Raw genomic sequence first — 21,743 nt, forward strand, 5'->3', positions numbered from 1 at the left:
AACCCCATGAATTCTCCCTATTTGTTCAAATTTAGAATGAGGTGTAATTCTGCTCGTTGTGCACAAAGTGCATCATGATTTAAGACCTTACCCTCGAGTAGCAGTTTCTTAAAGTTGACTTTAAATAAGGTTCCACTCAAGTTTCAGATGAGAAACTGCAGCCATGTGAAGTTTAAAGATTTTGGACATAATACAATATTCATATGTTTATATTGGACATTTGACTGAATTCCACTTCTATCACAACCCCATGAAAGACTAAAACATCATTTCACCCAACTGACACAATTATGCTGTGCAGTGCAATACAATCCTATTCTATGATATGCAGATGCACGAATGTTTGGATCGGCTGTGCTTTCAGACATGAATCTGGTACTCCCGCTTCCAAACGACAAAGGCAAACAAAACTGAATCCTGCCACTTTTAATTTCAATGTTAGAACTCAACAGCAGCGTTAGGCTTGAAGAAGTCCTCTGGTTATTCTGGGTGCTTTCCAGGTGTACAGACTTCTGGCATTTCTTGATTTAACAGTTTCTGTGGAAACTGCCAGTTCTCATTCCCGTGGCATCAAGCACCAGAACTTTTTTTTAATGCGCAAGGTGTCCTTCGGCACTGGTGCTGAGGGTTTATAGCATAAGTAAGACGGGTCACGAAAAAGGTGACGTCTCGAGCACACATGCTCTTCATCGCACCATCTGATGAAGAGCAGGTGTGCTCGAGACATCGCCGTTTTCATGGTGCGATAAACGGGTAAAACTGGAGCGTGCAAGCTGTTGGTTACATTTGCTGTTTGCTTTTTTCTGCCCAGCACCTGCCTCCTTTTTGATGTGGATGTGCATGCTTCTTTTTTACATTTCTTTATGTATGATAGTTCTTTCACTCCTGACTTGTCACATGTAGACGTTAGCACTACATCTACCAACTCTTTGGTGTCTTCAGGTTGACAAAAGAGGTCTGCCATATAACGTTGCAATGGTCCGTATGTGTCACGGTTTGCGGGGCAAGCCGTGTGGAGTTGAAATAGGACCCAAAATGCGGCAGCTCTGGTGCAGATGAGTGTTTATTTGACAACCGAAAATACAAACAGCAACGGTGTGGGTACCATGAAACAGGAAAACCTAAACTGGGTAGAACTAATAACACAAACCAGAAACGAGGATGCAGGGAGGTCCGGGGAAATACATACGGGAAGACGCAGGGAGACCGAGGGGAAACAACACAGACGAACCAGCAACTACCATGACAGAAGACACAACTTAAATACACTCAGAGAACACAGGGAGATTACACACAGGTGGGGAACACAGGTGACACTGATAAACATAACGAGACAGGGCAGGAGTGAACACAACATGACGCATACTGACGAGAGACTGTCAAAGTAAAACAGGAAGTACACAGAGGTTCAGACAGGAGGAGAGAGAGCACGGGGAGAACACAGACATAACAGGCTGGGGGAAACATGGACTAAACACAAAGAGAGACGAGAGCTCATAAATACACAGAGGGGCACACAGGGGGTAAGAGTCACAAAGGGAAAACACTTAGGGAACACCACAACAGGACACCTCAGAAAACATGGCCTAAATAAGGAGTGAAAATACAAGGAACCAAGAATACTGGGCCAACATGGCCCAGGACCATGACAGTATGTGCCTGTGCTAAAGGTACATGTTGGAAGAGGACAACTATAAAGTCTCTCATTTGTTGTTGGAACCAAATCCTCACTAATACGTTTTCGTTTGAAATCACATCTTTTTCTCTCCTCTTTGGCCTTCCGTCCACACTGAGATGGCGTTTTGAAAACGCTCTCCAAAGCGGATACATTTGAAAACGCAGTTTTCATGTCGCAGTGTGGCCAGCGAACCCGGAGCCTTTTCGAAAACGATGTTGTTTGCTCTCAGGTTTGACAGCCCTATTAAAGATTAATATCAGTCTGTACATGCTCCAGATAGCTTTTGTTCAAATTCTTTAATTCTCACTCGCCTTTGAAACTTTGTACTTTTGTGTTACTCGCAGCAACAACTCCACCTCATTGTTAGTCCATTTAAAAAACCCGTTTCAAAGAGCCGGAAAGGAAATAAACGGCAGAAAGAAATGAGGCAGGTTGAATCGTCTTGCGTTTCACACATGCATAGTACTGGAACGTAAGCGTTTTCGGCTGTTTCAATGTGGATGCACAACTCTGTGAAAACGACTGAAAACGATAGTGTGGACGCGGAGCGTTTACAGACGTATACACCGTTATCATATTTATCCGGGCTAGTGTGGACGTAGCCTCAGTAGCAGATCTCCCAAAAACACCAGATTAGTTGGCTCGATGGTGACGGTTGGTTTAATCCTCTAACCCCCTTTACATAGCCACTCTCAGCCCTCACAGCCCTCACATTGAATCTTGTGTTTGCTTCTCGCTCCTCTCTCGGTACACGATTTGGCTTGCAGGGCCTCATTCAGCTGTTAAAAATATACAGTAGCGATGCATCTTACGGGTCAAGTTTTAGGCGTGTCATGCATTTCTGCAGATCTTATATGTAGTCTATAGTCAGTACCGCTAATGGACAAGTGCCAAAAATGGGAAAAGTCTTCTTCTGTTACATGTGATTACACAAAAGAGATTACACAACCTCGCCTGGTTTTCTTTTTCTTTTTCATGTGGGTGCTTCCATGGACAAGCACAGTACTTTGTTGATCAAAGTCACAGTGAAATAGCAGAGATATTTGACAGAGGAGTTGGGCTGAGGAGATAGATGCTTCCTTTTAACCCACACTCCTACCAAGTCTGTTCTCTCTCTGGAAAAGCCTTTGACTTTCTGTTCTTGTTTTGACCGCATACACAACACAAATCCCTCTCTAAACCTAAAGCAAGGCATTAGCTCTTTGGCAACGACTCAGAGAAGGGTATTAATCACATGACCACAGTTCAGTGAACTCTGCCTTGAAATATGAGACTCATTTCTCCTTTCTCCTGGATAATCAACTTAGAGGGGGGTTAAAAAAATCTGATATTTCACCTTGAAATGCTTCATAAGTTGCTTGCGGGATTTTAAACTTGTCACACTCATGCCTGATTATACCAGACCCAAAGAAAACAAATGAAATAAAAGCGGGGATTCTGCAGCACAGCTTCTCTTAACACATGCACGCCACGCATGCCAACAAGTAAATGAATAAATCTACATGAAAGCCCGTATTAATTAAAATGTAGTTTTCCTTCTTTTAGAGTTAACAGATGGGTAATTTTGGCTTAAACGCTGTATTCTGGCCAGTTTTGCCATTTTAAGAATCTTTTTTCAAGAATTTTAATCAATCAGCGCCCTCTGGGTTAATTTTATGGGATACATACGGACACAGTGATGTGTTCTTCTGTTTTTGTGTTTTTGGAGAGGCGGGGGGTGAGTGTAGTACATTATTTCTGCCCCAAAGACTTTAATGTGCTTTCCAACTGTAGTATTGGTATCTTACCCTGAATATTCATCAGGGCTTCAGTGTTTATTTCAGTGTTTCTATTTATTTGGTCTTACTTACTTATTACAAAAGGACGTCTTTGTTGCTAAGTGCATAAACACAGCTTCCCGTCCCTCTAAGTTCCTCTCAGTGTTCTTTCTACCTGTCACACCAGAGGAAATATTACTGACTTCTGTCGGAGAAGAATGTCCAGTAAACTCTGGCTGTAAGCACTGGTCCGCCTCCACCTCAAGTGGCCACGTTTGGGGTTTCAAAATTTGAACCACGAGTTCAGTAGCAAAAAAATAATTTTGTCATGGTCACTCTTGGCTTCAAAAAGAAATCTGTCCGGTCACCTGGTGAAATGTTCACCTAATTTCGCCCGTTGTGACAAATTCAGGCAATTCTTTACTAAAGCACCCGCTGAACCTGCATTGAGGTTATGCATCAACAGGGGTGCAGCTGTTTTGATCGACAGGGGGACTCGTCTATTAGCAATTTGGTGCATTTGAACTGAAGTTTGCGTGCTGGTGCTTTGTGAATAAGTAGTACACTTTTAAATAAAATGACTTGCTATGCAGTTCAGCGTAGCACCAAAGTGATCTTCTGTAATCAAAGGTGCACGTTGGAGAGTCATCTGCACAGGGCAGTGTTGTATCTTACATTGTTAAAGAATGCAAACTGCCAAAATGTAACTGGTTCTTCTTTTGGCCACTCTGCAAACATCCATGAAATTCAGAATAGTAGTTTTCTGTAATGTTGCAGAGTTGCACAGAGACCTCGCTCAGGAGGAGGCATATTGTAGGTGACTGTCCTGATTTGCACTCTGGTAATTTATTTATCAGAGTCAGTGCACCTTGGACCTAGCTCTATGTCAAGATATATTTAACTAAGTCTTATTTTTATTGTCAAAATAGAGTAATACTAATTCTGCATTTCTAGATAGTGTAGGCATGGTACACATTTATTTATCGGAGCCAAATCAAAGGGATGCTTCTTAAATGTCTGAGGTTACCACAGCCTGCAGCATCACATTTATTGCCAAATGACCAACATGGCCTCCGCTTTATTCAAAAGTTTGGGATACCCCAATCACTTGGAGGCACTTGGGGAGGAAAAAAATGACTATGCATGAAGGCAGTTAGATGTTAGAGGTCAAAGTGGTTCCCTGATGGTTCTGTGTCCTCGTGCTGAGCAAAGCCTGTCACCTCCACTGTTGTTCTCCCCTCAAACAACACTCTGCATTCAATCCTTTAAGGGGAAGCTGTGCCCTTCCTACCAACATGTTTAATTCATTCCCAGACACCCGGGGGACACTCGTAACAACAACAGAAAAAGACAAAAAGAGAGAGAGGGAGAGACAAGGAAGGGAAGGATGAGAAAAGAAATTAGAAGGAACGAAATGTTTGTTTTGTATCTGCTATTGGCAGATGTGTAATGAATGAACGAACGAATGGCCTAACAGAAGACCGAGGAGACTTGAGACATTTGAGAGAGAACATCAGTCACGGGAAGCTGTGAGGACAAATAAATCCTATTTTCTTGTGTTTTGATTGACTTCGGGAGCGAATGGGGGGCAGTGAAGATGCTGCTGGACACCTTGGCGTGCTCCCTCTTAATCAGAGGTTGATTAAGCGCACTTTCAGAGGCATGGATTAGAGGGCTCCCCTCGGACTCCGCTAAATTGGTCGGAAGGGAAGGAAGGCAGAGTGTTGAGCACTACAGAGGGAACTTTTGATGTGTCAGTCAGAGAGTCTGGCATGGTTTGCTTTTATTGACCTTCCCATCCTTGATTTGTGACAGATCCCCTGGTGCTGGGGTAGGTGGGGAAGGTTAGAGGAGATTCAGCTTTTGAAGAATTTCCAAATTCTGCTGATCCAGTAGAGCTGCCACAAGCTTCCCTGCAATTCATAACAATGAAGGGCATGATGCTGCGAGGCATTTGCAGCCTAGACGGGTTTTTTTTTTTGAAGATTATATTTCAGTCATCTTTTGCTTTATTTGACAACAACAGGAGAAGACTTGTGGCAAGGGTCCTGGGGGAGATTCTGCACTTATGATGTTGCACCTATACAGTGTCTTTCAGACAAGTGATCTTCCAGGAGGTCCCGACCCAGTCACTCTGTATTATCTGCTACTTTCAATCTCCTGACTTTCATGTAAATCTAAACAAAGATTTTACTCATATCATCTTGTGTCCATCGGTGATGGGTTGGAAAAAGTATTTCAGTTACACAAATACGGTATTTTCATATCTTTGTGGGGACACGATGCTCTCCCTAGCTGCTTAAAAATAAATGCCTAACCATAACTTAATTGTAACCCTGACACTTAAACCACATTTTGAGTCTGAAAAATGCCTTCAAACTCGTGAGGACCGGGATTTTGTCCCCATAAGGGCCCCATTGGTCCACACAAGCACAGCAAACTTCAGATTTTTGGTCCCCACAAAGATACGTAAACAGTCACACGCACTCGTATGGCCAGTGTTTGTCATTTATGGATTTATGGTTAATAATAGTCGGATGCTTTTTCCGCTGTCAGACTGGTTTGTAACCCCTTCACAGAAGGAATGGCGCTGTTCGTGTTGCAGCGGTGGCACTGCTATTAATGTAATGAGTCAGGCTGTTAATGTGATCCAGCTTCAGACACAAAGGGGATCTCTCAACCTGAGCTCTTTCTGCAGACAGGAGACCTCTGCGCCCTACATAACAACGATGGGACATGTCATCGCTGATTTATTTTGCCCTTGAACCTCCTAGTGATAGGACCTTGTGGGATAGCCTTTAAAACAAGCGCTCAGAGTTGAAATGAATGCTCCGTTCCAAACTATTGAAAGACGTGCGCTACAGCCGAAGGCTTTTAGAGGGAGTGCTGTAATCTAAAATGTGCTATTTCTCACACATAGCGCAGCTCTGGGATGGGCTGATCAGATAGCCTGAGATGAATCTGACTTGACCTGTGAAGCAGCAGTCACTGGCTTCTGCATTGCCGGCCATGAGAGGAATTTGCAATGGATTCCAGAAAGATTGAAATCAATTCAAATTCAGCTGACGTACTGCGCCGCGATAAGGCATTGCTGCACCTACATGCAGACGCGCAAATTTCATAATGAATAGATAAGGATTAATGCAATTTCAAACTGTCACCTGCTGCCAGACGGGATGTCATGAATGGCTTATCATTGTGCCATGATTTTATTTACATCCAAGAACATAAACAGCCCGGTTTATTCATGTCCTATCTGTAACCATCCACGGAGGTGGATCCTCTGACGTGTTTTAAACAGCCCCATTATCTCAGTGCAATTTCTCATGTAATTAATGTCTGCTTACAATGCAGCTAATATCCACTATGTAACCTGTGGAGACACACAATAATTATGTGACCGTTTGAGTGACAGAGATCAGGAGAGCAAATAGAGGAGCCCCGTCTGCAGCCCCGTCAGGAGGGGCAGATTGTTGGCCCAGGTTAATAGGCATCCTCCAGGGAGGGATTTGCTGGAGTTAAAGAAAGTAAGGCAGGAGGCATTTGAATTCAGTATAATAATGTGAAATACTTTAAAAACCATCTTTTCTAATCTCATTGTCACGGGCCATTTACAAGTTCTTGGTCCAAGGCTTTATGAAGTTCCCTACGTAGGCATTAAAAACTCTGAGATCCTGTGAAAGAACATTTTATTTGAGCTGGATACTCTGTACTACCGTCCAGAATTAGCCTGCCATCTGTTTCCTGCTTTACCCACAGCCAAACACTGAGCTACAAAACTTTCTCAAACTAACTGATCGAGGAACAAAGGAGAGGACAAAAGGACTCTAACTGAAGATATTGTTGGACCAAAGTCGAGCCAGGTGTCTGGATTCTGAAAGTCAGCGCGGGCAGAACAGTCTTAGTTTATAAGGGGAATGCCTCTCGTAGTGGAGTGGACCTGTGATCGATTGGGATGTGAAGTGGCTTAGCCGTACCTCGGTGTGTCAATAGCTTCACCCTCTCCCTCAACCTTGTGATAAAACAGAAGCTCGTGGCGCCCAATCTCGGTGTGTTTACACCTGTAAACCTGCCCGTGCGAACGTATTTTCTTCTTAACAACTTTACTTTGTTGGTTTGTCGTCAGTTCCTCCGAAGAATCAAAACTTTTCCTTTAAGAGCATCAAGCCAGGTCGCAGAGGCTGAAAAGAGACGCATTAGAATGCGTTCCACAGCTCCATAGATTGAGACGAGGATTTAATTGGCTTCATATCAGGGTTAGATAGCGCCGTGGTTGACATTTGATTAGAAAAAATAAAAGAACAAGGTGACTTGATATTGCGGCGATAAGCAAAAATCCCAACTCGATCACATCGATACTTTACTCGAGTGCACGTAGGTTGCTCACCTTGTAACCAATGACAGTGGTCGCAGTGGCTCGCCTGCAGATAGACATCAGAGGTTTGCTACCGAGCGTGCTTTGTCATACATTTATTGCTGTGTGTGCACTGTCTGTTTCCCCTCAACATAGTGTTGACTTAGAGGTCAAAGCCGCGCAAAGGCATAAATTTCTGGAGCTTTTATGCCGGCCAATTCGCAACATTGTTGCCCTTCGAAACAAAGGTCACGTCTAAGCAGCACTTTATGACTTTATATCTGTTTTACAGGCAAATTTATCACTGTGCGCTTTCAGAATCTGAATCGCCTTCGTACCTTTAATTATTAAGACTTTGTTTCGGTGGAAAGGAATCGGCCCAGGCAAATCAAACAGATTTTTTTGTGCACATCTACAGATTGTTTTCAGTTCTGCTGCTATTTTTAGATCTCTCCCTGGAAGTCCTGTTCTCCTTTTGCAATTTCACCACGGACCTCAAAGTTGAAGAAAACTTCCACTTCTGTGTAAAAGCGATTCGACCACCACTGATTGGAACTGGGTCTCCAGTTGCCAGCCAGCAGTTTTCATCAGGTTTAAGTCAAAGTGTCCAGAAAAGGTTATGCATCTGTCAGGGTAATGCTGTCAGTGTAGTGCTGCTACTGTAGCATCCAATAAGAGGTTTCTTTTATTATTTTTGTTTTTTCAAACCTGCCCATTTTGCCACACGTAAATTCTTGTGAATTCGTCCAATTCCCCCAAAGGAAACTCAAATAGAAGCAATGCTGTTCCAGCGAGAACAGGACTACAAATAGCAGCCATGTTTTGATCTGGACATGTGTGAGAAAAAGGCCTGGATAGGTAAATTGGATAAGTTTTGGTTATAGAGCTGGGCAACTTTAACCATCAAATCAACCGTGTTTTGCTTTATAATTCTGAAAAGAAGGTTAACTGAAGGTTTATAAGGTTTAAGCACCACAAATCAAATCCTATTTAGTTCTATTCATGGGAAGGCGAACGACTCACCGTAAAACAGCTGATTTGTTTTTGTGCTTTGTTTTTTCCGCTGGAAGCCAGAGGAGAAATATGTGATTTTAAATGAAGTTTTAAATGTTCCCCATGTTAAAACCAGTAGATGATTCATTCGGTATCATTGGCAATTTAAAAATGAAAAAGCTTATTTCTGGGAAAACTGGTTTAAAAAAAAACGTGGCTTCCAAATCCAGCTTTGCATGTTTTGATTCACAGAACACTTAATTTATATTCCCCATTCAGCTGTTTATAATGGCGACCACCTTTTGCAGCTACTGTACGTGTTGTTGATTACAGGTTAAGCCCTTTGTGCGAGACCTCATTGACATTACGTCTCTTTGTCTGAGCTTGTTATCTTTGTGCCCCACAGTTTGCTTAGCTCATTCCAAAACGCCGCTGTATGTGTCTTTAGTTGCGAGCGTATTAGTCTCCATGGAAACTCATTTTCCCAATACTTCATTGGTGCCAAATGACCCTGTACTGTTACTTAGCTTCTTGCTGCTTTGTGTGGAAGTGTTTTCTTTTGGAGATTAAACGTTCGAAGGCAAATTGAGGTCCTGCTGGTTTTATCGCAGGGGTATTGAATAAGCATACGTGAAAAATACCAAAGCGCCGTACTGTACCACATCATTTGAAAACAGATTGATGTATTTCTCTGCTTCTGAAAGGGCAGAGGGATAACAACCTGTGTAACGGCCAGTCTTGGTCCTGCACGATTTTAGGCAGAAACAGGTTGGGGAAGTCTGACTGCTGTTTAATCCTATTTTCCAAAACGTTTGACAGAAATATATTTATATAAATTAGTAATAAAAGATGAAAAGACTTTTTCTTTAATTGGATATCCACATCGGGCTTCCTGTGCGAACAGTATTTGTTTCGGGATTCCCTCTTGAATATTTACACTCTTTCTCTTTGCAAAATGTCCTCAGATAATTGCTAGAAGGAAGCACCCAGGAAGGTCAGCCAAGAACCTCGCTGTAGGTGCCAAAGTGAAATCTACAGGACTACAATTACTTGGACAGACTGAGGCAGCAGAGCAAAGTGAATGACAGGTAGGAAATAATTCATACGAATCACCTGCTGTATTATGAATAACCACCTGCTGAGAGGACGTAGCACGGTCAGTTATCCTCAAAATTGGTTCTGAACAGCCCTTTTTGTCATTTGTTAGTAATTGCCTTATTCTCTTGATAATATAATGAAATTAACCTCCAAGAACATTCCCTCCTTATGGCATTTACGAGACAAGGTTGAAGTTGACATAGCAGCAGTCGCACAATTATATTTAGATTATTCAGCTGTTATTTGGCTTCGTCTTTTGATGTCGACACATTAGAGGAGCTCTTTTCACTGCCACTCATAGCTCGTAATCTTCACCAAAACATACAGTGTTGAATCCTGCACGAAGGGCATTCTTCAAGAAATTCAGGATCACTCACATCTCTCTTCTGTTTGGGGTACATCTGACCTTGTAGTGAATAGACATAAAAGGCTGTCAGTCAAACCGTCATGCCGTCTTTGTTTCCTTGTGTTTGTCATTCTCCAGAGGAGTCAAGCAGCTACTGACTAATCTAGTGATTCTGTGCTTCTGGCAAAATGCTTCTACGTCCTTCTCTCTGCCGAACTCGGCGACTGCCTCGGGGAAAGGTGGAAAGAAGGTGAAGGAAAAAAAAAAGTTTGGGAACAGTGTTTGAATGGTTATAGAGTGTAATCAAGGCCAGCAGCTAGTTAATGTTCAGTTTTCTGAAGCACTTAACATTCTGACCTTAAATAGACTTTGTCAAAGTTTAGGAACAAAGAATCTGTGCTGGTAAAGAAAAAAGGAATTTCAGCTATCACGCACTTCATTCTTCAAAGGGTAGAAAACCTGAGGACAAAAGCCTCGGGCCTCTGATTGGGCCCCACCACTGCTAACTGTTGAGATGAAACCAAGCGGGCTCCTGTGTGTTAGGCAACTGGAAAATATCACGCTGTATGTCCTACAAATGTTCTACAAAATATTTCACAGCATCTTTTGTTTTTTCTGTATTTCCCGCTAGCAGATATTTGAGCTGCATGCCAGTTTACAACTTTTAACATTTTTGAAGTCACATCGTGCCATCAAATGAATTTCAGTTAGGAACCAAAAGCTTGTCAAGTCGCTCGCCGCGTTCTCTCCCACTGAGAAGCTTCGACACCAAAGTTCATTTTTACTAATCACGTGCACACATCAGCACAAAGATCAGGAATTCATTTTAACTTTAGCCTCATCCTGTGTTTGCAGTCTTAGCATCACTACACATGTGACATAGTACCACTTTAGTTATTCTAGATCTTTAAACGTTTTAAATAATGTGAGATTTAAATCTAAATGCAGCTGCCACCTCACCAAAAATATCCAAGGCAAGCCGACTGATTGAAGACATTCACGATGTTAAGTGAAGCGTAGTGTCGGTTAAGTCTAGAGAGCCCACGATCCCGGAGCACCAGCTGATCATAGTGTCGATATCATTAGTATCTGCCTTTAAAGCTGCTTCAGCTTTCCTGTTGTTTGTCACCTGCAAGCCACTTTGCAACCCGGCTCCTCTTGTATTATCACATGTGTTGACACTGATGAGCCAAACTGGCAAACAGGAATACCTGACTGAACTATATTTGCTGTGATTATAGGCAAAAGTATTGGTGCACCTGTAGGTTACACTTACAGGAGCTTCATTCTAAATCATAGGCATTCATATGGGGTTGGTTTGCTTTTTGCAGCTAGGTAGGCTTTCTGTAGGGTTTTGGAGCGCGCCCGTGGAAATCTTTGTTCATTCATCCAGATGAGCATTTGTAAGGTTAGACAAGGAGGCTTGGCTCGCAATCTCTGTTCTAGTTTATTTCAGTGGCGTTCGAGGTTGAGGTCAGTGCTCTCTTTGGACCAGTCAAGTTCCTCCATAACACACTTATAACCTAGCTTTAATGGACCTTGTTTTGCGCATTGGGGTGCATCATGCTGGAACTGAAAAGGGCCTTATGCAAACTGTTCCCGCACAGCTGGAAGCATAGTTGTCTAAAATGTCACGGTAAACTGAAGCATCAAGGTTTCCTTTCACTAGAATTAAAGGGTCCAGGTCAACCCTTGAAAAACAACCCAGTGGTCACCAAACGCGGATTAGAGAAAGATGATAGGGAAAGATGATTCCTCGCGCCACAGAACATGCCTCCTCTGCTCCACAGCCCACTGATGGCATGCTTTACACCACTCCATGTGATGTTTGGCATTGTGCTTAGCGATGCAAGGCTTGCATGTAACTGCTCACCCGTGGAAAGTCATACCACGAAGCTCCCGTGCTCCTAGTTTTTGTGCTGATGTTGATGCCAGAGGAGGTTTGGAGCTCTGAAGTTGTTCAATTAGCAGTTGGCAACCGTGTTATCTAACGTTTACATGGTCTACCGCTTCATTGCTGAGTTGCTGTGGTTCCTAAATGCTTTGCAGCAATTCCTCTTACAGCTGGTTGTGGAAAATCTAAGAGGGTAAAGATTTCACTAACTGACTAACTGGGATCCAAGTAAAGTGCCAAACTTGAACTCATTCTTTTAAAAATGTCCATAAAGGCAGGTGATGATTAAATATACCTGTGGCAATGGGAGTGGAAACACCTGGAATCAAAGATTAGGAGGTGTGGCCCAACGCTTACATTTATACTGTATCTATGTAATAAATAAAAGTGTCACTGTATTACTGTATGTTAACAGTTAAAACTTGCCGGTTTGTGTTTCAGTCCATTGACATCTCCTGTGTGTTGCTTCAGATGTGTCTGCATGCTGTTGACCACAGTGGTTAGGGGAATTTCAGACGTTTGTCCATCTAAACACCAGCTGGTCTGAGTTTGACTGACTCAGACCCTCAGCAGAACATCAAACATTGGAGTATCTCACTACTTGGCTCCGTTTCACATGAACAGATCAAGGCTACCACAATGTTTTCATTCCAGTGGAAATGTCACATCATTTCAAAGAGAACTTCTGTTTTATTTATAGCTATCACCCTTTTAGTTTTGACTGCCTAATATGGACCTGGAAAAGCTCTAACCAAGCTAGCAAAGAGCAAAAGGGCCTTGCCTGCAAGAGGTATAGCGCACGAGTAGTTGTTTTGCAGGAGAAAATGTGGAATTTTGACATGAAAATACGTATAAATGTGAATACCTGAGGCAATATTACATTTTTTTTCTGTATCTGGGCAATTTCTGTGCAAACCATTGTATTTGGAGCTGTGCTGAGAGCCGTATAAAGCACAAACCTGTGCACAGAAACCACTGCTTTGTGACAAATATTGTTGGTTTTTTGGTGCATTGATGGCTTGCAGATTGAAGTAATGATCAGGTGAGTGAGAAATTGGTCAGGATAAAGTTGTTCACTCCAAATTTGGAGATAAAAAAAAGATTTTATCTGCACTTCTTCTGTTGCAGAACAAATTTGATATCTTTTGCCCTTCCTCTCCTGTTGTGATAAGAGCTGTTCTCTACATTCATAATGGATTTGTTACTTTAGGAGATGTTATGAGGGCTCTTTAAAAAAAGAAACAAGAATATTTCACATCCCAGCAAAGCCTGGAAGCCTTAAGTAGATATCTGGATTGTATACTGTAATATTGCACGGCTCCCTGAAATTAGATTCTTGTTCAAATGAGGAGGATAATGTCATTAGGTTTTGTGCTTTACTAGCTAAGAAAAAGCTAAATAGTGTAGAGTGTAGGAATGAGCAAGGTCAGTTAGCAAAAGTTAAAGAAATGATAATTTCATCTGTTGAGTTCTCTCCAGGCATTCCAGCTTTCTCCTGCAGTCCAACGACATGCAGGCAGTTGAATTGGGTTAACTGGTGTTCCTAAATTGTCCAAAGGTGTGAATGTGAATGGTTGTCTGTGTCTCTGTGCTCGCCCTGCCACAGGCCGGCGATCTGTTTGGGGCGTCAGACGCCGCTCACCCTATAGTAGCCCTCCCGCAACCTTGAATTGGACGAGAATTGATTGATTATAGATTATAAAACTGATGTCCAATTCCTTCCCTGACTTTTCCACATTTATCTGAAATATTTTTAGCATGCTGTCCTGAGAATATTGTTGAAGGAAAGATAGTAAAAGGAAGAAAATCTGGTGTTTATAACTTATGATTATTTAAACTGGAGAAATCAAGTGTTCTAGTGTCTCTGCTTTGCACTTGGACTGAGCGTAGACTGCTGAAACAGAAGAGACTTTAGCTCCTTTTATGAAAGAAATCTTATATGGAAGCAAACTGCCTAATTGATGGCTACTATACTGGCATCTCATTTAACCATAATGCTATTCAAAAGGAAGCATCCATCTAGCCATGAGGAGCGCCTCTTGCTCATGACTCTGTGTCAGGAATATTGAAAATATTGATGGTGGCCCCCCCCCTCGGCTGAGCTGTAAGTTGGCTGCATGCATCCTTCGGTTGCCAAGTGTAGTCTGGTTAAAACTAAAAGGTTCCTATGCGAAACACAGCACAACAACAAGGTTTGTGGATTTCATTTGAAGGATCTGATCACGATTTCTGGAAACAGATATCGTTGCTGAGTTTTTCAAATGGCACACAGCACGAGCCATTTCGCTGCTATAGATTGATGGAAAGGCAGACATCTCTCGAGCCAATATATCCAAAAGTAGAGATGCGAAAACAATCGAGATGACTAAATAGCATTACAGGCCGGAGGAGACAGTTTAGTTGTTGTAAGGGGGAGCGCTCCCTTATATGGGATGTCTAGGTTTGCCTTATTTAGCCAGCACAACTATTACTTGTGAATAGTTTCAGGTGCTTAAACTACCTCACACAAACTTGAAAATGGCATCGAAGAAAAAAAGAGTCATTTAAAAGGACTCTTTGATACCAAATAATACCCTCGCATTTTTACTCTGTGCACTCTGTAGAGCTGCGGTTTGAATTTTCTCTCAGTTGTGTTTAAGCTCCTTGCTTGCGCGTTAACCTTTCCATTCATCTGAGCTAGCGTTGCTCACGCTGACACCCTTTTATGTTCGTCCAACAACTCTCTCATGATGGAGGAAATGACCTAGCGCTGTTCAAAACAGAAAAATTACTAGTTCATTAACTGTTTGGCAGCAGGAGCACTTTGTAAACTCGATAACGCTCTCAAAACTAGCAGCTGTGATACCTCGTCTAATTATGTTTGACCTCATCCGCTGTTATTCTCAGCCTATTACAGAACCGGGACTGGACTGCAGGAATGACTAGCACCTTCCTCCAGGGCTCTGCTTGTTGTTTGTAGTAGTATGGCTGGTGCCACACCCCATATATCTCTGTTCCTAATTACACATGGCTGGGATGAGAAATTAACATGGGGCACATCATAAAAAGATTAATAACAGAGCTAATACAATTACATTAGAGTGATTAAAAAAGGTTAAATATGTGATCTATTACATTGATCTTAAATACATTCAGACTTAATTTAATTTAACAGTTCTATAATGCTGTAGTTAAAATATGTCCTATTAGTGTTTGGAGCCTGCATGTGTAACGATTAATTACTGAATAATTGTTCCTACATTTCAACACTGGCGGGCTCTGAAGGGTGATTTATTTTCTTCAGTGGCTGTACAGAGATAGGGCTTAATTACAGTGGATAGCCTTATCTCCCCTCTCTAATCCGCTCTTTGGAGTCTCTCGCGTTCACGCCATCTAGTCATCGATACCATCAGACTGTTGGCAGAGCCAGACAGAGAAAGTGATCCCCAATTTCTCTGTCACATTAAAGCTTATTCATGAAGTCTCCACTGTGAACCTTAAGAACTCCAAAGCGGGAGGAAAGAAGAGTCGCTGAGTACTGAAAACCTCACCCCCGGTCTGAGGTCATCACCAGCTGGCACATTACCCACTTGTGCTGTTTGTGTCAGCTGGATTGACTGAAAAATGTGTGGTCAAATCTGATCAGATAATGGGCTGAGTTTCATGCCAGGAGCAATTTGTTGCAGATATTCTTGCACTAATGCATCCAATTTGACTGTTTACCACCTCACTGTGAGCAGAAAACTGTGAGTCTGTGCTGTTTAGTGCGACGTCGACCAAGTGCAGGCAGATAAATGTCTGTTTTGAATTTTTGCTGATCGCTGGTTTCGCTTGATAATTCACAATTAACTGTATTAGATCTCTATTAGAGGGACTAGCTGTTTAATTATTGTAGCTTGATGGAAGATTTCCAGCACACTAATAGTTGCATATATTAAATTAACTTGGAATGAGTGGAAATTTGGCAGTTCAGGCAGACTGCGTTTCAAAATGCCAGAAAGGATTGCGATCAGCTGAGGTGTCTGAGCTGCAGTGATGTAAGACTCGTGATAGACCACTGCAATAAAACAAAAAAATAAAATTGGAGTCAGTGAAATTATATAAAGGGTATATCATTCCTATAAATCCTGCACTAGCACTGAGCAGTTATACGGGGCATAAATCACAGATGCTAAATTACCCGGTAGCATCGGGGATAGATGCAATCTCTCGCTCTCAACATGCTTTGTTTTGCTATCTGCATACATTTGAACATACATAATATATTTATGATCCTTGACTGCACAGTTATTTCTTTTAAGAAATATTAGATTATGTCATTATTATAGGGCTAAAGTTGACTATCGGTTAACTTTTTGATCTTTTTTCTTCAGTTTGTTTCCTGTTTTGTTCTTAAAATATAGAGAAAATGTGAAATCGGCCACACAGTTGAAGGGAGCGTCTTCAAAGTAGAGATCAGTTTTCACTGATGTTGCAATAGTTGTAGCTTTATCAGCTTCGGTATCTTGCTGGGAAACCTCGGTTCACACGCGTTACTTAGCCCTCGGTGATTGTATTCCTCCTGGCCCACCAGCACAAATGGCCAAACCAAACTCCAACGACTGTACAGGAATGATTTCAGGAATATGCGTTGAGTGTTGAGCCGGCATCTGAACTCAATCCCAGTCCCACAGAGCATCTGCAGAATGTGCCAGACTATCCATGTCATCCTGCAGATGCCAAGCTGATTTTCCTTCTTCTTTCTGTGGAAGTTCAGGAGAAGCTCTGTATGCTCATTTCTCATGAGGATGGCAGGAGAGGCTGGATGGTCGTCTTCGCCATCAGTGCTCGAGTGTGCTGATGTTTGTCAGAGTGGCAGATATCAGAGCTCATGGATAGTCTATCATCCCACTCTTCAGAGTCACCTCTGTATCCGTTGTTTCCACTGACCGCAGAGGAAAAATGTCAAACCGAATGCACCTCCGATTCCACCGTTCCAGGCACAGCGACAGCTCTACCTGAAACTGACACAACTTCCAGTGCAAATAGACAAGCGAGCTGACTAATTAGAGCAGAGATCCAACACAAATGTTTAATGAAGAGATAATATATTAACACACCAAATCCTGGAGTAATAGGACTACTTTGTCATTTATCTTTTTGTCTTGAAAATGAAACTTTTCCCCGTGCATGTTAAAAGTGTAGACTCACTAATGGGAGTTTTTAATGGAAGTTTTAATAAGTTAAGTTTTCTTTTTACTAGCTGCGGTGTGATTTTCACGCTTTCATGATAAAGTACTCTTCCACTGGTTTTCATTTAGGCGTAAAAGATTAATCAATTTTAAGGCACATTAAGCTCATTTGCTGCTTTTTTTACATTCCATATATTTTCTAAAGATAATTCTGTCGTTAAGCCACCTAGATAACTTTGCTGTTTTTGATTTGATGGTTGTAGATTTGAAAGAAATCCCGTATTTCTGTCACACTCATTAATTCTTACCGCGCATATTTTGGAATAATATTTCCTGTGATAAATGAGGAAATTAAATTCTTATTTTTCTAATAATGGAATTTATAATAATGACCATTAATGTGGGTCCAGCCGATCTTCTATGACTATGAGCAAACAGCGCAAGCATAATACTGTCAGAGAATGATGAATCCACATGAATTCATATTTCGATATTCCAGCCTAGTACGACTAAGTCTTTGTGGTAGCTCCAGGTTTCTCCTTCTGCTGGATTCTTATTCTTCTATCACGGAGAGATGTCCTGACATTTTTATTTTAGAATTTGCTGTAATAACTCAAAATTCATTGCTCCATCAGTGATTTCAAGGCATCCTGGCCCGCAAGCAGCAAAACTGGCCCAAACCACAATACTACCACCATCATGTTTCACAGATGGGATAAGCTTCTTATCCAGGAACGCAGCGCTTTCCTCTCCCCAAACATAATGCTTCTTTTATAAACCAAAAGTTTTATTTTAGTCTAATCCGTCCACAGAACAAACAGCCTTCAAGCAGCCTTCTAGTTTGTCCGTGTGATCTTCAGCAGACTGCAGATGAGCAGCAGCGCTCTTTTTTTAAGAGCAGCTGCTTTTCCCTCGCAGCCATTGTTATCCCGTTGCTCGGCGTTACCCTGATGGCGGACCCGCGAACGTGAACAGCCAGTGTGAGAGAAGCGTTTAGCTGCTTAGGAGTTACCCCGGGTTCCTCTGTGACCTTGCAGACTATTACACACCTTGCTCTTGGGTTTATCTTTATTGGTAGACAACTGCTGGAAGAGCTAACGGCACTCCTGAATTTCTTTCATTTGTACACAGTCGGTCTGACTGTGGATTGATGGCATCCTAACGCTTCACAGATGGATTGATAACCTTTTCCTGCCTGATGAGCATCAACAACTCGTTTTCTGAATTCTTTAGAAAGTCCATTTGTTTATGCCATGATTCCACAAATGTGTGTTTTAAAGATAAGACTTCTTTTGAATAACATGAACACCTGCTTGTCATCCTAATTATTAAAAAAATACATTTATTTTTTTAAAGCATCTCACAGCTAATTGCTGCAGTAATGGTGTTGGTCATTAACTTTGATTCTAATCCTTTCCTCGTCTTATTGTAATTCTAGGCCTAATGTTTGATTAAATCTTACCAAACAGTAATGCGAACACCCTCGTTCCTAAAATGCAATCAGTATTCAAAGGAGGGAGCTGATTTGTGCTAACTGAATACTATATGTCAGCACCTGATGTTATGGTGATGGTAATAGCACTGTCAAGTTTGACAATGTGGAGAAAGCAATACCGTCATTCCCCATATTCACTTTTGAAAATCTCATTTTGCTTTCATCTCTTCACTAACACAGAGCTGTCAACATATAATTCAATGAGTGTCACCACTGCGCTTGAACGTTTTCTTTATCTCTTGCCAAAGCTGCTCGTACCATCCGGCATGACTTTACTTTCTGTTGTGTTTAAAACGTGTTGTGGCCACTTTAGTTGTGATTGTAGTTAATTAGAATGTGATAGGCAATCATCTTTTGTAGAGCTTTTGTTAAAGGTTTCGGATTGTGGGGGACATTTGATCTGAATGTGGTGTTTTGATGTTTACAGCAATACCTCCCCGTAACGGCCGCCTTCATTCAAGCTTGTGGATGGAATGGGCTGTCAGAATAGAGGAAATTGAAACCAGTCGGTATCTTGGGCATTGTGAGAACACTGTTCAAAACACAAACACCACCTAAACCGTCCTTGAAAGGATGTATACCGCACCGCACATACCTAACACTGATTTGAACGCACCTGAAGAAGAAGCGGCCATTTAAAGGGTTTCAACCACAGTTGAGATGAGCTTGGCTCAAACTGATCCCAGCAGCAAACTGCCAACAAATCCCCCAAAAGGCCAAACCAGGCGATAAATTTAATCTTGTTGGCTAATAATTTCTCTGTTGTCTAATAAAGCCTACAGCACCACTGTAGTCCAAAATCTATTACTGTAAATCTTCTGGCTGCTGTATTTTCACAAAACATTCACTGTAGTTTGAATTGATTACTTTGAATGTACATATTTGCCATAATCCGTTGCTCCCAAGCAGTAACTTAGGTGGAAGAATAAAACCAACACATTACCTCACATGACCACTGAGTCAGTGCCCAAAGATTCCTCCCACAGTCCAAAGACAGTTAGTGGGGATAGGTTAATTGGAAAAATGCCCACGGAGTGAATGTGAGTGCGAATGGTTGTCTGTGTCAGCCCTGCAACAGACTGGCAACTTGTCCAGGGTGTACACTGCCTCTCCTCAAGATTCAAAGCGTTATTGTCATGTGTGCAAAGAAAAAGCATTTCTCTGTACAATGAAATTCTTTCTCTGCTGTCCACACACAGATGCCGGTTAATATGTACACATAGCATTGATCAATAAGTGGAGACAAAAAATAATAAAATGAAGTGTTAAATAGGTTTATGTGCAAAAGAGCTACGAGCTTAATATGCTGGTTTAATATGTGAGATGACCTGATCTGCAAAAATTATTAACACTGTAAGACAGCTGGGATAGGCTCTAGCGCCCCCCACGACCCTGAAAAAGAAGCGGATGGATGCATGGATGGATGGATGCATGGATGGATGGATGCATGGATGGACGCATGCATGCATGGATGGACGCATGCATGCATGGATGTTTGGATGGATGGATGCATGGATGGATGGATGGATGCAGGATGGATGGATGCAGGATGGATGGATGGATGCATGGATGGATGGATGCATGGATGGACGCATGGATGTTTGGATGGATGGATGCATGCATGGATGGATGGATGGATGTTTGGATGGATGGATGGATGCATGGATGGACGCATGCATGCATGGATGTTTGGATGGATGGATGCATGGATGGATGGATGGATGGATGGATGCAGGATGGATGGATGCAGGATGGATGGATGCATGGATGGATGGATGGATGGATGGATGGATGCAGGATGGATGGATGCATGGATGCAGGATGGATGGATGCATGCATGGATGGATGGATGGATGGATGGATGGATGGATGTTTGGATGGATGCATGCATGCATGGATGCATGCATGCATGGATGGATGGATCGACGGACAGCATCCGGGTACAAAGAAATCAGTTTTGGTCTTCATAGCTACGGTTGCACATGGGTCCACAGATCCACTCTGGTGTGTACACATGCAAAGTTTTACAAGATCAAATGTGTCATTGAACAAAGTTTTATGTTCCCAACTATTTTTTTTAACTACGTTAGCAATTGCATGCTATTAAAGCGAGAAGCGGAGGCGTCAAATGTGCTATATAGTCATATCAGAAAATCAGTTATGTCAGTAAAGAGCATTCATGAAGAAAAGGCGTCATTTTCTACTATTTATGCTTTCAGAGCTGGGATTTATTACACAACAGGAATGCAGACTTAATGGGCGACATGTGAGCGGCACAGATACTGCAAGCCTGGAGCCAACGCGGCCAGTGTGAACTTTGACCTGGGATTGTTTGTCACCTGCTGTTTTCAAAGTAGAGTGTTAGCTTTGAAACTATGGAGAGACGGACAAAGACTCTCTCGCCTTTTCATGGGATTTGCTGACTGCATAGAAACAGCACCAATCCGTCCAAAAGCAGACATCAGTTAATAAAATCCTTTTCCAGATAGGCATTTTTTAATCTTCAGACAGGATTTGAGTCATCTGTTTAATCTGTTTCTCTGTAAAATGCCAATTTTTTTGTCTTCTTCCCTTCTTTGCCAGAGATCTAAAGATTCTACCGGATCATTTACATACAAAAGGATGATCCCTCTTTCTCAGACCTACAAGTGATGGGAATTATCCGGTGTAGTGCTGCTTGTGTTGTTGACTTGTTTTACGATAAGACGTGTGAACAACACTTCAGTTGTTTCCAAGCAGGCCGACACCGCAGTCATTTTCATCAGCACTCTTGTTCAGGTAATGTTCCTTCAGGCTCGCTGATTTCAGGGCTTATCTTGTTAAGAGCCCCCTGCTTCGCCACAGATCTGCTCGGCTGTCAGAGCCGGGGCCCACACATTTCGGGACTATTATTGGTGATTGTAGGATGACACTAATTAAAGTCATTGATGTTTAAAATCAAGCTCCGCACGTCTCGCTTGTTTTGTCACAAAAAGCTC

At 42.1% G+C, this 21,743-nt stretch overlaps 1 protein-coding gene across 2 annotated transcripts in view; it reads left to right on the forward strand.

Moving 5' to 3' along the window:
* Window positions 1–21,743, forward strand: part of LOC146711973 (RNA binding protein fox-1 homolog 3-like) — a 435,195-nt gene that overhangs the window by 34,357 nt on the left and 379,095 nt on the right. Inside the window, exon 2 of one of the 2 annotated variants that reach the window (XM_085455037.1) lies at window positions 9,748–9,870. The exons of the other annotated variant lie outside the window; for it this stretch is intronic. The gene's annotated coding sequence lies outside the window, so the exon portion shown is untranslated. The remainder of the gene's footprint in view (window positions 1–9,747; window positions 9,871–21,743) is intronic. 2 annotated transcript variants of the gene reach the window in all.

Source organism: Copadichromis virginalis, linkage group LG4, assembly GCF_057382275.1.
Source record: "Copadichromis virginalis isolate Kocher_CV1m ecotype Utaka linkage group LG4, C_Virginalis_male_GT1.1, whole genome shotgun sequence".
NCBI classification, from domain to species: Eukaryota; Metazoa; Chordata; class Actinopteri; order Cichliformes; family Cichlidae; genus Copadichromis; species Copadichromis virginalis.